Raw genomic sequence first — 9,210 nt, 5'->3', positions numbered from 1 at the left:
GGTACAAGCAGGAAATCGGTATCGGCGGCTGCGGGAATTGAGACCAGCTCCGGGTTCACGCCGTCCATCGCCGGTGGACCGCAGAGGAAGTTCGCAAGGGGGTGCTGCAGGGGTCGAAGCCAAATGGGGCCCCTGGCGGCTTCCGTGCATCTTTAATTTCCCGGATCGAAAAAAAACGCCGGTTTACAAGCACCCTTAATTCCCCTGCTAATATCCCTTGATATTGTTTGCACAACCAGGAGACTGGCTTGGAAACGGGCTTTTGAAACTAAATGCGATTTATGTAAGCAAACAAGCCAATGTTCAAAAAAAAAAAAAAAAAATGCAGAAGTCGTTTAATCGGCCGGTGTGGTAATTTTGGCAATGTATTAATGTAGATTATAACTGGCTGGGCTGACAATTAATATCACTAAGTATGTATAAAACGCACACTGAAAAGCCGCTGGTACTTTATGACGTCAATCGTTGATGGAATCGTATGAAGGTTCTTATGGATGTTGACCGATTCCTGGAGATTACGTCACAGTTATTATTATTATTATTATTATTAATATTATTATTAATTGCCTAGAAGAAAAGTTGTCATGTATTTTTTTCTATCACAAAGTTGGTTGGGAAAATAAACATTTTTGTAAAAGCAACCCCACTGACGTGACTCTTTACTCACCGCAAGCGTTTAACTCGTGATGAACAATGAATCGTTTCCATCTTGGGATGCCCTTGTGAAAATCTCCCCTTACAGTGCGTCTAGTGTACTCGCTTTATCGCGCTCAGCAAACGCTGGCCTGTGTTGGCGCGCGCAGCTGCTGCTGAGGTCCGCAGAGGGATCAGGCTCGTTATATTAAGACCTGGCAACGTCTGAAAGAGCCGGGCACCTGCAGTGCATTTTTCCGATTCGTGCTGCTGAGTCACTGCTTGAGCTGCACTTAATGACGGACATCTCTAATCTAAGCTGCCCGCGCTAGTTTAATAGCCCCGAAGGCGCTACTGTAAGAAAAAGCCTTATAAACTAAAGGAACGGCTCGCTGATGCCTGTGGGGCCAGTTGACAGTTTTCTGAGGCGTCCTGTCAAATTTAAACTATTAATATTGAATTGTACTGCTCTTTGGAGACAAGGTAAAGATAAGCTTTAACCCCTAAGAGATCTTTTGGAATTTTGCATCTAATTTGGATCGTCTTCATATTTCGAGTCCTGGTGTTTCATGCTAAAAACTTGTATTTTAATAAAAACCGAAGTTTTTGTCTGGTGCCGTCATTAAATAGTAAGAGCAAAGTTTTGCTTAAACTGTTAATGACATGCAGTTGCGCACAAATTTTTTTTGCCTAAATCGTTGATCTTTAAAATGAATTAACCTAAAAAGAAGACTAGTGAGACAGAAGACTAATTTAAGCTCTTGCGTTAAAAACGTTTTTACTTTGATGACTTCTTTGCAGTTAAAAAATGGAAAGACAGGCGCACAAGAACTACTTTTTGTCTAGGTTTGACATCAAAATCATCCGATTTGACTTCATTAAAGAACTTTACACTAATGTAAAGTGTAAACAAAATGTAAAAAGTGCACACAAAACTAAGTTAAAGTTTGAATGTAATGAAACAGCGTAAACGGACTGCAAACAGGTTTTGAGTCTACTGTTAAAAGATATTTACAATGATAAATTGCAGAGTATAAAGTGAAACCTAAGACGTCAAGAGCAAACAAAGTGAACGGACGTGTCCATTTTACGTTTACATTTTGGACTGTAATAAGATTTTTTTTTGATCCAACTAATACAATGTAAAGCACAAAGAGTTTTTGTCCAGTATTGACACCAAATCATGAATATTGGTTTTCACTTTATTTTGATGGTCCCTTATGAACATCATAGCTTTGCTCCTACACGTCAACTAAGTTTCATGAGAGTGTTAGTAGAGTATTAGTAGACTGGTAAAGTTAGGGTTTGAATAAGTCGACATGTTCTTGAAAAGTTACCTATAGTCTGTAGAGTAGATCGCCACAATATTCATAAGGGACCGTCAAAATAAAGTGTTACCAAATATTCTGTTGCAATGTTTTACTTAAACTGTTAAAGAGCTCTACACTGATAATGACAAACGTAAGCAAACTGCAAACCGACGAACACATAAGATGGTTTTTTATGCTTTTGAGAGCTGTATAATGAAGTATCACCAAAGTAAGACTGTCCACTCAAACACACCAAGAAAGGTCACTTGCCTATTTGGTATGTCCTTAATAAATCAATACGTAAATATTCCTGGCATATCAGTTCATCGCTATCTCAAGTTGTTCTGAATATAGTCGTTACTGAGTCCAAAACAAATTTATTGTCGACCCGTTTGGCCGAAGCGCTAAAGGTAGAGGTACATTGGCTTTGGGTCTAGAATGAATTGTGTAAGTTCTGCACACTATAGATAAAAAAAACGATTTTTATACGTATTCATACACCGGCCTTTTCTCTTAACTAACCAAACAATCCACAATCTGTTCTTTGAACACCATGTGTCTTTGTGCTGGTCAGACTAGTAGACAAACTGACCTTTAGTACTGATGGATCCATAATAGTTTCACTCATGATAAAACATGACAGAGTAGATAAAACCGGTTTGAGGTGAGTATCACATGTTTGTCAACTTCCCATTGTATTTCCAGCAACATTTTTAGTCTAAACCCTCCTGGTTGACATTTTTCTCTCGTCTTCCCGTTCGCACCCTAATTAGGGATGCTGGGAGAACTATACAGGAGAGAAGGCCATCAGCTGAACTCGCTGATCTAGCGTTTCTCCAACTCCGACTGTTTTTCTGCCATCTAGCTGATGTAAGACCAGCCCGTGGCGTGACATACTGAAACTTCCAGGCAGTGCGATGGAGTTTTGGAGGATCGTAAGACCACCGGTGTAGGATGTGAGGTATGATGCAACGTGTCTTCTGGGTGCACAAAAGGGATTCTGGGATCAGGTGTACCTCAAAGGCGCACACTATTGTTTTTCTTAGCAAAGAATCAAGGCCGAAATGCTTGTGGAGCAAAAATTCCAAGGACAGAAAATGAGGCGAAATTAGGAGAGCTTTGAATTCGTCAAAATCTAATTTGAAGTCATTTTAAAACATGACTTGCTAGGTGCACACGGGTAAAAGTGAGTTACGAACTAGTGGAACATGCTAATAGACAGGGCAGGTTGCTGCCATCTTGTTAAGGGGATCGTGTCTTGTCTCCGAGCGCAAGAAAATAGCTGTCCTATTACAATCTCTCACTCTTCAGAATATTTGACGTCTCTCTCTCTCTGAGCTATTTCAGTGGAGGCTTGTCAGGCTCCTCGGCGGCCTCACTTTTGGTCATCTGTTACAGCCTGGGACTTCCCAGAATGCAACCCTTCAGAAACACCGAGAAGGACACCGTATTCCTCTGGTGACAATAACAAGACAAGCTGCGTACGAGTGCCGCCACCGATGTGGACAAAACAAACCACGTGGTGGCGTTCAAAAATCAGTGTCGCGAAGTTGTTACTATGGAGACGAGACGACAAGATTCCTGCGTAACGAAATAAGATGGTGTGTAATTTGTTTAGGGAATTGATTTACAGGAAGCTGAATTTAATAATGTGGACTCAGTGGAAGGAGCCAAATGCTTAAACACCCTCAAGAGGTTTTCGTTGAAAAAGTTTGAAAACTCTCCAATACGTTTAAATATTTTTTTTTATGTGTTGAAAAAACGTTTTAAAGCATCTGAGCTATTAATTTACGCCACCACCTGTGTGTTGAAGTTTTTGGTTACAGCAGATTACCGTAAATTAAGCGAGACAAAATGCAATGGCGATTCGGCCATAATTAAAACATATAAATGGCTCAGTTATACAGTAAATCTTGCCACGGTAATTATTTTACAACCACAGATTTAAGGCTATCAGTGCGTCATGGAAAGCTACATTCACTTATGTAAACCTTAATTCGCACAAGGGATTGTATAATATGTCAGTAGGTGTAAATTTATATCATAAACAGTCTACGATTTATTGGCACCAGATTCAGTTCGCTCTTAGTTAAGATGACTATTGCAATCCCAGAATACACCGCCTCAGAAAAAAGTCTGTCAGGTTGTAAAAACAAACAAAATTTGTTTAAACTAATGTCTACAGGGCAAGGCATTCTGGAGAGTTTAAAATATTCTCTTAAGATAAAAATGTACATCTCAATTTTTTTTTATCAACTGAGGGACATGTCAGAGATACTGCCGACAGAGCTTGTACTAAAACCAAAGCATTTATATCAAAATTAAGATTTCAGATAAAAGATTATTGATATGTAATTTTTCTATAACTATGACGCAGGTTCAGAGTTGCTTATATGTGTTAGAATTTCTTCTGATTGGTTTGTTTCTGGACTCTTCAACGCACCAGTGCATAGATTGTTTTCTCTAGAAAGATCTAGAAAGTTCTTTGTTCCTGTATAATCCGTTTTAGTTCTAACTGAGTCCTTTATTTTTTAAAACCTCGCCTCAGATAGCATCTCGCATCACCCGGGGAAAGCAGAATATGATCTGGTCAGGCCTGTGCGCTGCGAGAGATCAGGTTTCCCGTCATTGTGGATTTGGTTATTGAAATAAGCAGCTGCCAGGTGCCCTCTGGAGCTGATCTGAAATCAGGCTTAGCTAGATCTGCAAGCAATAGTTAAATACGGAAAAGCTGACCTCGGATCGGCGCTCAAGGGCATCCTCTGCGCAGCACGCCGTCATTTAGTCGTCAAAGGATTCTGCTGCGTTTCATCTCGAATGGCCCGCTATGATTACTTCCTTTCCATTAAAATGGCCCCTCTCTGCCTTCCTGCCATTTTTTTCCCAAGCATCCTCTCCACCTTTTTGAAATTTGCCCTAAAATTATTAATGATTCCGATATATTTTCCATGCGAGCATTGCTGATTTGCATGACTCACAGTGAAGAGAGAGAGAGAAAGCCGAGAGTGGGAAAGTGGGTAATGAGGGAAGGAAAGAGGAAAAAAAAGAGGAATGCAAAGACGAGACGGCAGGGAGGTGGGCGGCCGCGGAGACCAGGGACTCGTAATTGCCTTCTGCAGCGAGACTGCAAGATGAGGAGAGAGAGCACGAGAGAGACAACGCTTTGAAATTTCATCTCAGGGCTCAGGGCCATCAAAGTCTGTAGGGTGTTGAGGCCGCCGCGTTCGACAATTCCCTCTTCTTGTTTCTCTCTCTCTCTCTCTCCGTTCTGTCGGTGACAACGCGAGGCAGTTATTCTCCGGTGTCTTCTTCGTCTGTCAGTGAAGCCGTTGATAAGAGCAGAGAGCCAAGCGCTAAGTGAGTTAGACGGCCAGGCAGGCGGCAGCCGATAAACGAGGGTTGAAGGTCAGGAGAAGCCATGTCACGCTCTTAAGCTCTGCGGACAACCGGAGCCGACAGGATGCCGTGACAAGACGTTGAGGCAATGCAAAACGAAAGTTAAATGCTACGTTTTAGCTTGATTTCAGTAGAAAAACACAGAAAAGTTTGGGTAAGGAACAGTTCGCTCAAAAGGGACCACCCTGCATTCAACTTTCTTCTATATAAAAGTGCATAGAGAGCAAAGGCTAAGTATTTTTTTAGTTTAAGTACTATTTTCGGCTAGACGCTATTTAAGCAGTACTTTAACTCAGGTAAAGCATTTGAGTAGTTTGATGTAGGAATAGTATCTTTACTTTGAACTTTTACTGTGTTCGATACTGGGACATTATCTCATAGTCTTTTGAAATGTTTTGTTTTTGCTAGCTAGTCGCGTATATGAGATGAATGTGCGTATAAAGTACGCCAAATAATATAAAAAACTTTTGGTATATATATGCAAGATGTGCTTTGATGCGTTTATGCTATGTGATAGGGTAGGATTATGGTTGGGGGGTAGATGCGTATCATATGTACGCAAAAACTGCGTATCGTACGCACTCCAACAAATTTCGTATAGTATGCGCGCGAAACACGTGCGTGTCACACGGCATAGTCCATTTTTGCGTATCGATACCCCACGAGCTTTGATCCGTGCTAAGATACGTTTTGAGTAACGGGGTTGATACAGGACAGTCGCCTGTCAAAGATCTGTGGTACGTCATCTTGAAGTATGGCGATGTCTATCTACTTTGAATTTAATTTCCCGCTCGCTCTCTCCGTCCCGCTCTCTTTTTCTCTCACTGTCTCTCTCACTCAAATGCGTATATGTCATCCACCAATCAGCGGTCGTTCGCGTGGTCCTGGATCGTGGGGTTTTGCCCTTCATTTTCTGCGTAATTAAATTTTGATTACCCCTTTAGCTCGGCGAGCGGGGGAATACGCCACAGCACACTCTGATTGCCGCCACACGCAGACTCATTACCGCCACACGACTGTGTGTGTGCGAGCGCCGGATCCCCGAGCTTTAGCTCCCCTGAGTTTTTTCTTTACCTTGTTTATGAGGTTGGGTTTCTCTCATCAGCAGCATTTAGCGGCTCGGAGCAGAGATGAATGGGATCGTCCTTGCTCGCGGACACACACAAACACACACCCCGCCGCGCTCTAATGCTGCATAACTGACCTTTCTAGACGTCCTTGTTGCGAGGGCGCGCGCGCTGAGAGCTCGTAGACTGCTATAAACGGATATATGAGCGGTCCAGAAACTTCCCGCGTTAGACTATTGTGTGCATATTCTTGTCTGCGTTAGTGTGTACGTGGGCTTTTACGACATTTTTCATACATTTATTCTTTGAAAAACCATGCTACGATGCCTTACCGTAAATGACATGAATTACTGTGCTATTAATTGAAATATCAACTAAATACTATGATAATACCAAGGTATTTTGTAAAATGCCATACCAACAAAATACTGCAGTTTTGGATTTTTATCTCGGTGCTACCAGGTTATTCGATATCACCATCTTCTTACAACATACAAAAAGAACCTTGGTATCACAAGCTTGTTCGGACATTTTACCATGGTATTATAACACTACGTTATAGTACGACCATGCGATTTTGCATTTGTTGCATGGTGTTTAATCTTGCAACAAACCATCTTCTAACCATCTTCTCACCACATACACACAGTACAACGGCACTGCCGTGTGTTTTCAGACATGCCATTACAATGGTATTGCCTGAAACAATTAACTAAGTATATACTACGACAGCACCATAGTGTTCTGTGAAATGCCAAATAGTACCACGGTACTACCGTGCTACTACCATGATTTTTGGAAATACCATGTAAATGCTTGCTATTAATGCAAGATATACTGTGGTATGTCTCAAAGTACCAGGGTTACTTTCTAAGTATGCCACAGTACTTTTTTTTATAAATACATGAATGTGGTAACACGGTGAGTGATTTGTAGTACTATGGTATCTTACGATTACCATATTAATTTATTGTGGAATACATGGTACACCAAACAGTACCATGGTATTACTAGCGCCGCCTTTATAACCTCAGGACACCTTTAGAGATATCCTGAAGTGAAAACCAAATACTACAAATAACATTATTAATAGTTTCTAAAAATGCCAAAAAGTGTTTTTCAGTGCTATGGTAATTATAATTGGCTTAATGTAATAACAATAGAAGTCAATGGGCAGTCCTTATGTAGACAGCTAGATAAATGTGCGTGTGTTTGTGTTAGATTGGGTTTCGCTGCCTCTGGCTGTGCTGAACCGCTGTGAAAATGAAGAACTGCTGTGATAAAATAACCACTGCCCTTGCGGCTTCTCTCTCTCTCTCTCTCTCTCTCTCTCTCTCTTTCTTTTCTTTCACTCCCTCTTTAACGCCTACGACAGCATTCTGCTCTCGTTCGCCGCACAAACCCTGCTTTCTTTCTCTTCTCCGTCTCCTTTATAGCAGACGGGCTGATGCAAATGATTGGGCGAGCTCAGCTCTCCCCGTCCCTGGTGTCTGGTTATTGATTGGTTAAGGCAGGATGTCCGTTTGAGAGCGACGCCCTCTCTCTCGCTGACCATTTATCAGCACGCTATCAGCTCTCCACGGAAGAGCCGCGCATCAGGATGAATGCTAATCGATTCAGAGAAGATTGGGGGGGTGTGGGGGGGAGATATGAGACAAGAGGAGACAAGAGGGTATCTGTCCTAAGCTTCTTAACCCTTCACCCTGTCCTAACGCAACCAGCGTCTTCCTGAGATGTCTGTGTGTAGCCTAAATATTGGCGTTTATGCACAAATGTTGACATTACTGATATCTGATGGTGCTGCGCAAATGCTACGAAGTAAGCTGAAGCCGTTTGTCCAAAACTCCAATTAAAGGGTTATTTGTCTTTTTACTGCAAGTGAAATGTGGTCGCTAAACAAATCCGGTCGCTTTTATGTTAAAGCGATTAGCAATCGGATATAAATGCACATTAACTGTGGTAGACAGATCATTTCTTCCTTCTCCAAATGGACTTGTGAATCAGCAACAGTAAAAAATAAATAGAAACTGTCTGCCTGCGTGTGGATAATGGTTGCTAGCGCGCTAATCCGAGGGTATAGCGCGCATAACGTCATGTCCGTTAATCTGGCCTGTGCGTGGATCTAGGTCAGATTCCTTCTACGTTATCCCTGGAACGACATCAATCAGAGAGCCAGAGAGAGACAGGCTGAGAGAGTGAGACAGGAGGCGAGTAAGAGGGATAGAAGAGGGAAAGAAAACTGACAGAGACAGAAAGGAAGCGAGGGACAGGCATGAACTCATGCATGGACAACCTGAGAGGCCGACAGGATGAGAAACAAAAAGGGGAGGAATGGCAGTGAGAGAGACAGAGGGATAGAGGAAAAGCGATAAATCACTTCTTTCAAATGAATGGAAGAAAAAGATGAGCATAGACAAAAGGAGAGACAAAAAACGAAAAGAGGAAGAGAGACAGGCCAAGAAGCACAAAGTGAGAAATAGTCAGGCAGAGAGGGAGACAGGTATAAGATGAGACAAGATGAGAAAGAGGGACATTGGAGAGAAAGACAGGATGAAGAACAAAAAAGGCAGGCAGAAAGACTAGCTCCTGAATTTGACATGAGAAAAAGACAGACTGACAGAGACAGACGGAAGTGAGAAAGACAGGTAATGAGACCTGAAAGTGAGAGACAGACAGGCAGAGAGAGATGCAGAAAAATAGAGGGACTGTCGGATGGACGAGCTGAGAGGAAGACACCCTGAGAAACAGGAAGAAATGACAGAGGCTGATAGACAGACAGGCAAAGTGAGAGACAGACAAAAAAA

At 42.0% G+C, this 9,210-nt stretch overlaps 1 protein-coding gene across 1 annotated transcript in view; it reads left to right on the top strand.

Annotated features, from left to right (window-relative positions):
- mid1ip1b (MID1 interacting protein 1b) overlaps nucleotides 1-641 on the top strand; it is a 1,759-nt gene extending 1,118 nt beyond the window's left edge. The window contains exon 2 of the mRNA XM_043223018.1: nucleotides 1-641. This exon is cut by the window's left edge and continues 622 nt beyond it. The gene's annotated coding sequence lies outside the window, so the exon portion shown is untranslated.
- Nucleotides 642-9,210: the final 8,569 nt, after the last annotated feature.

This window comes from Puntigrus tetrazona, chromosome 22, assembly GCF_018831695.1.
Source record: "Puntigrus tetrazona isolate hp1 chromosome 22, ASM1883169v1, whole genome shotgun sequence".
NCBI lineage: Eukaryota > Metazoa > Chordata > Actinopteri > Cypriniformes > Cyprinidae > Puntigrus > Puntigrus tetrazona.
The sequence above is the reverse complement of the archived record's forward strand: the minus strand, read 5'-3'. Positions and strand labels throughout refer to the sequence as shown.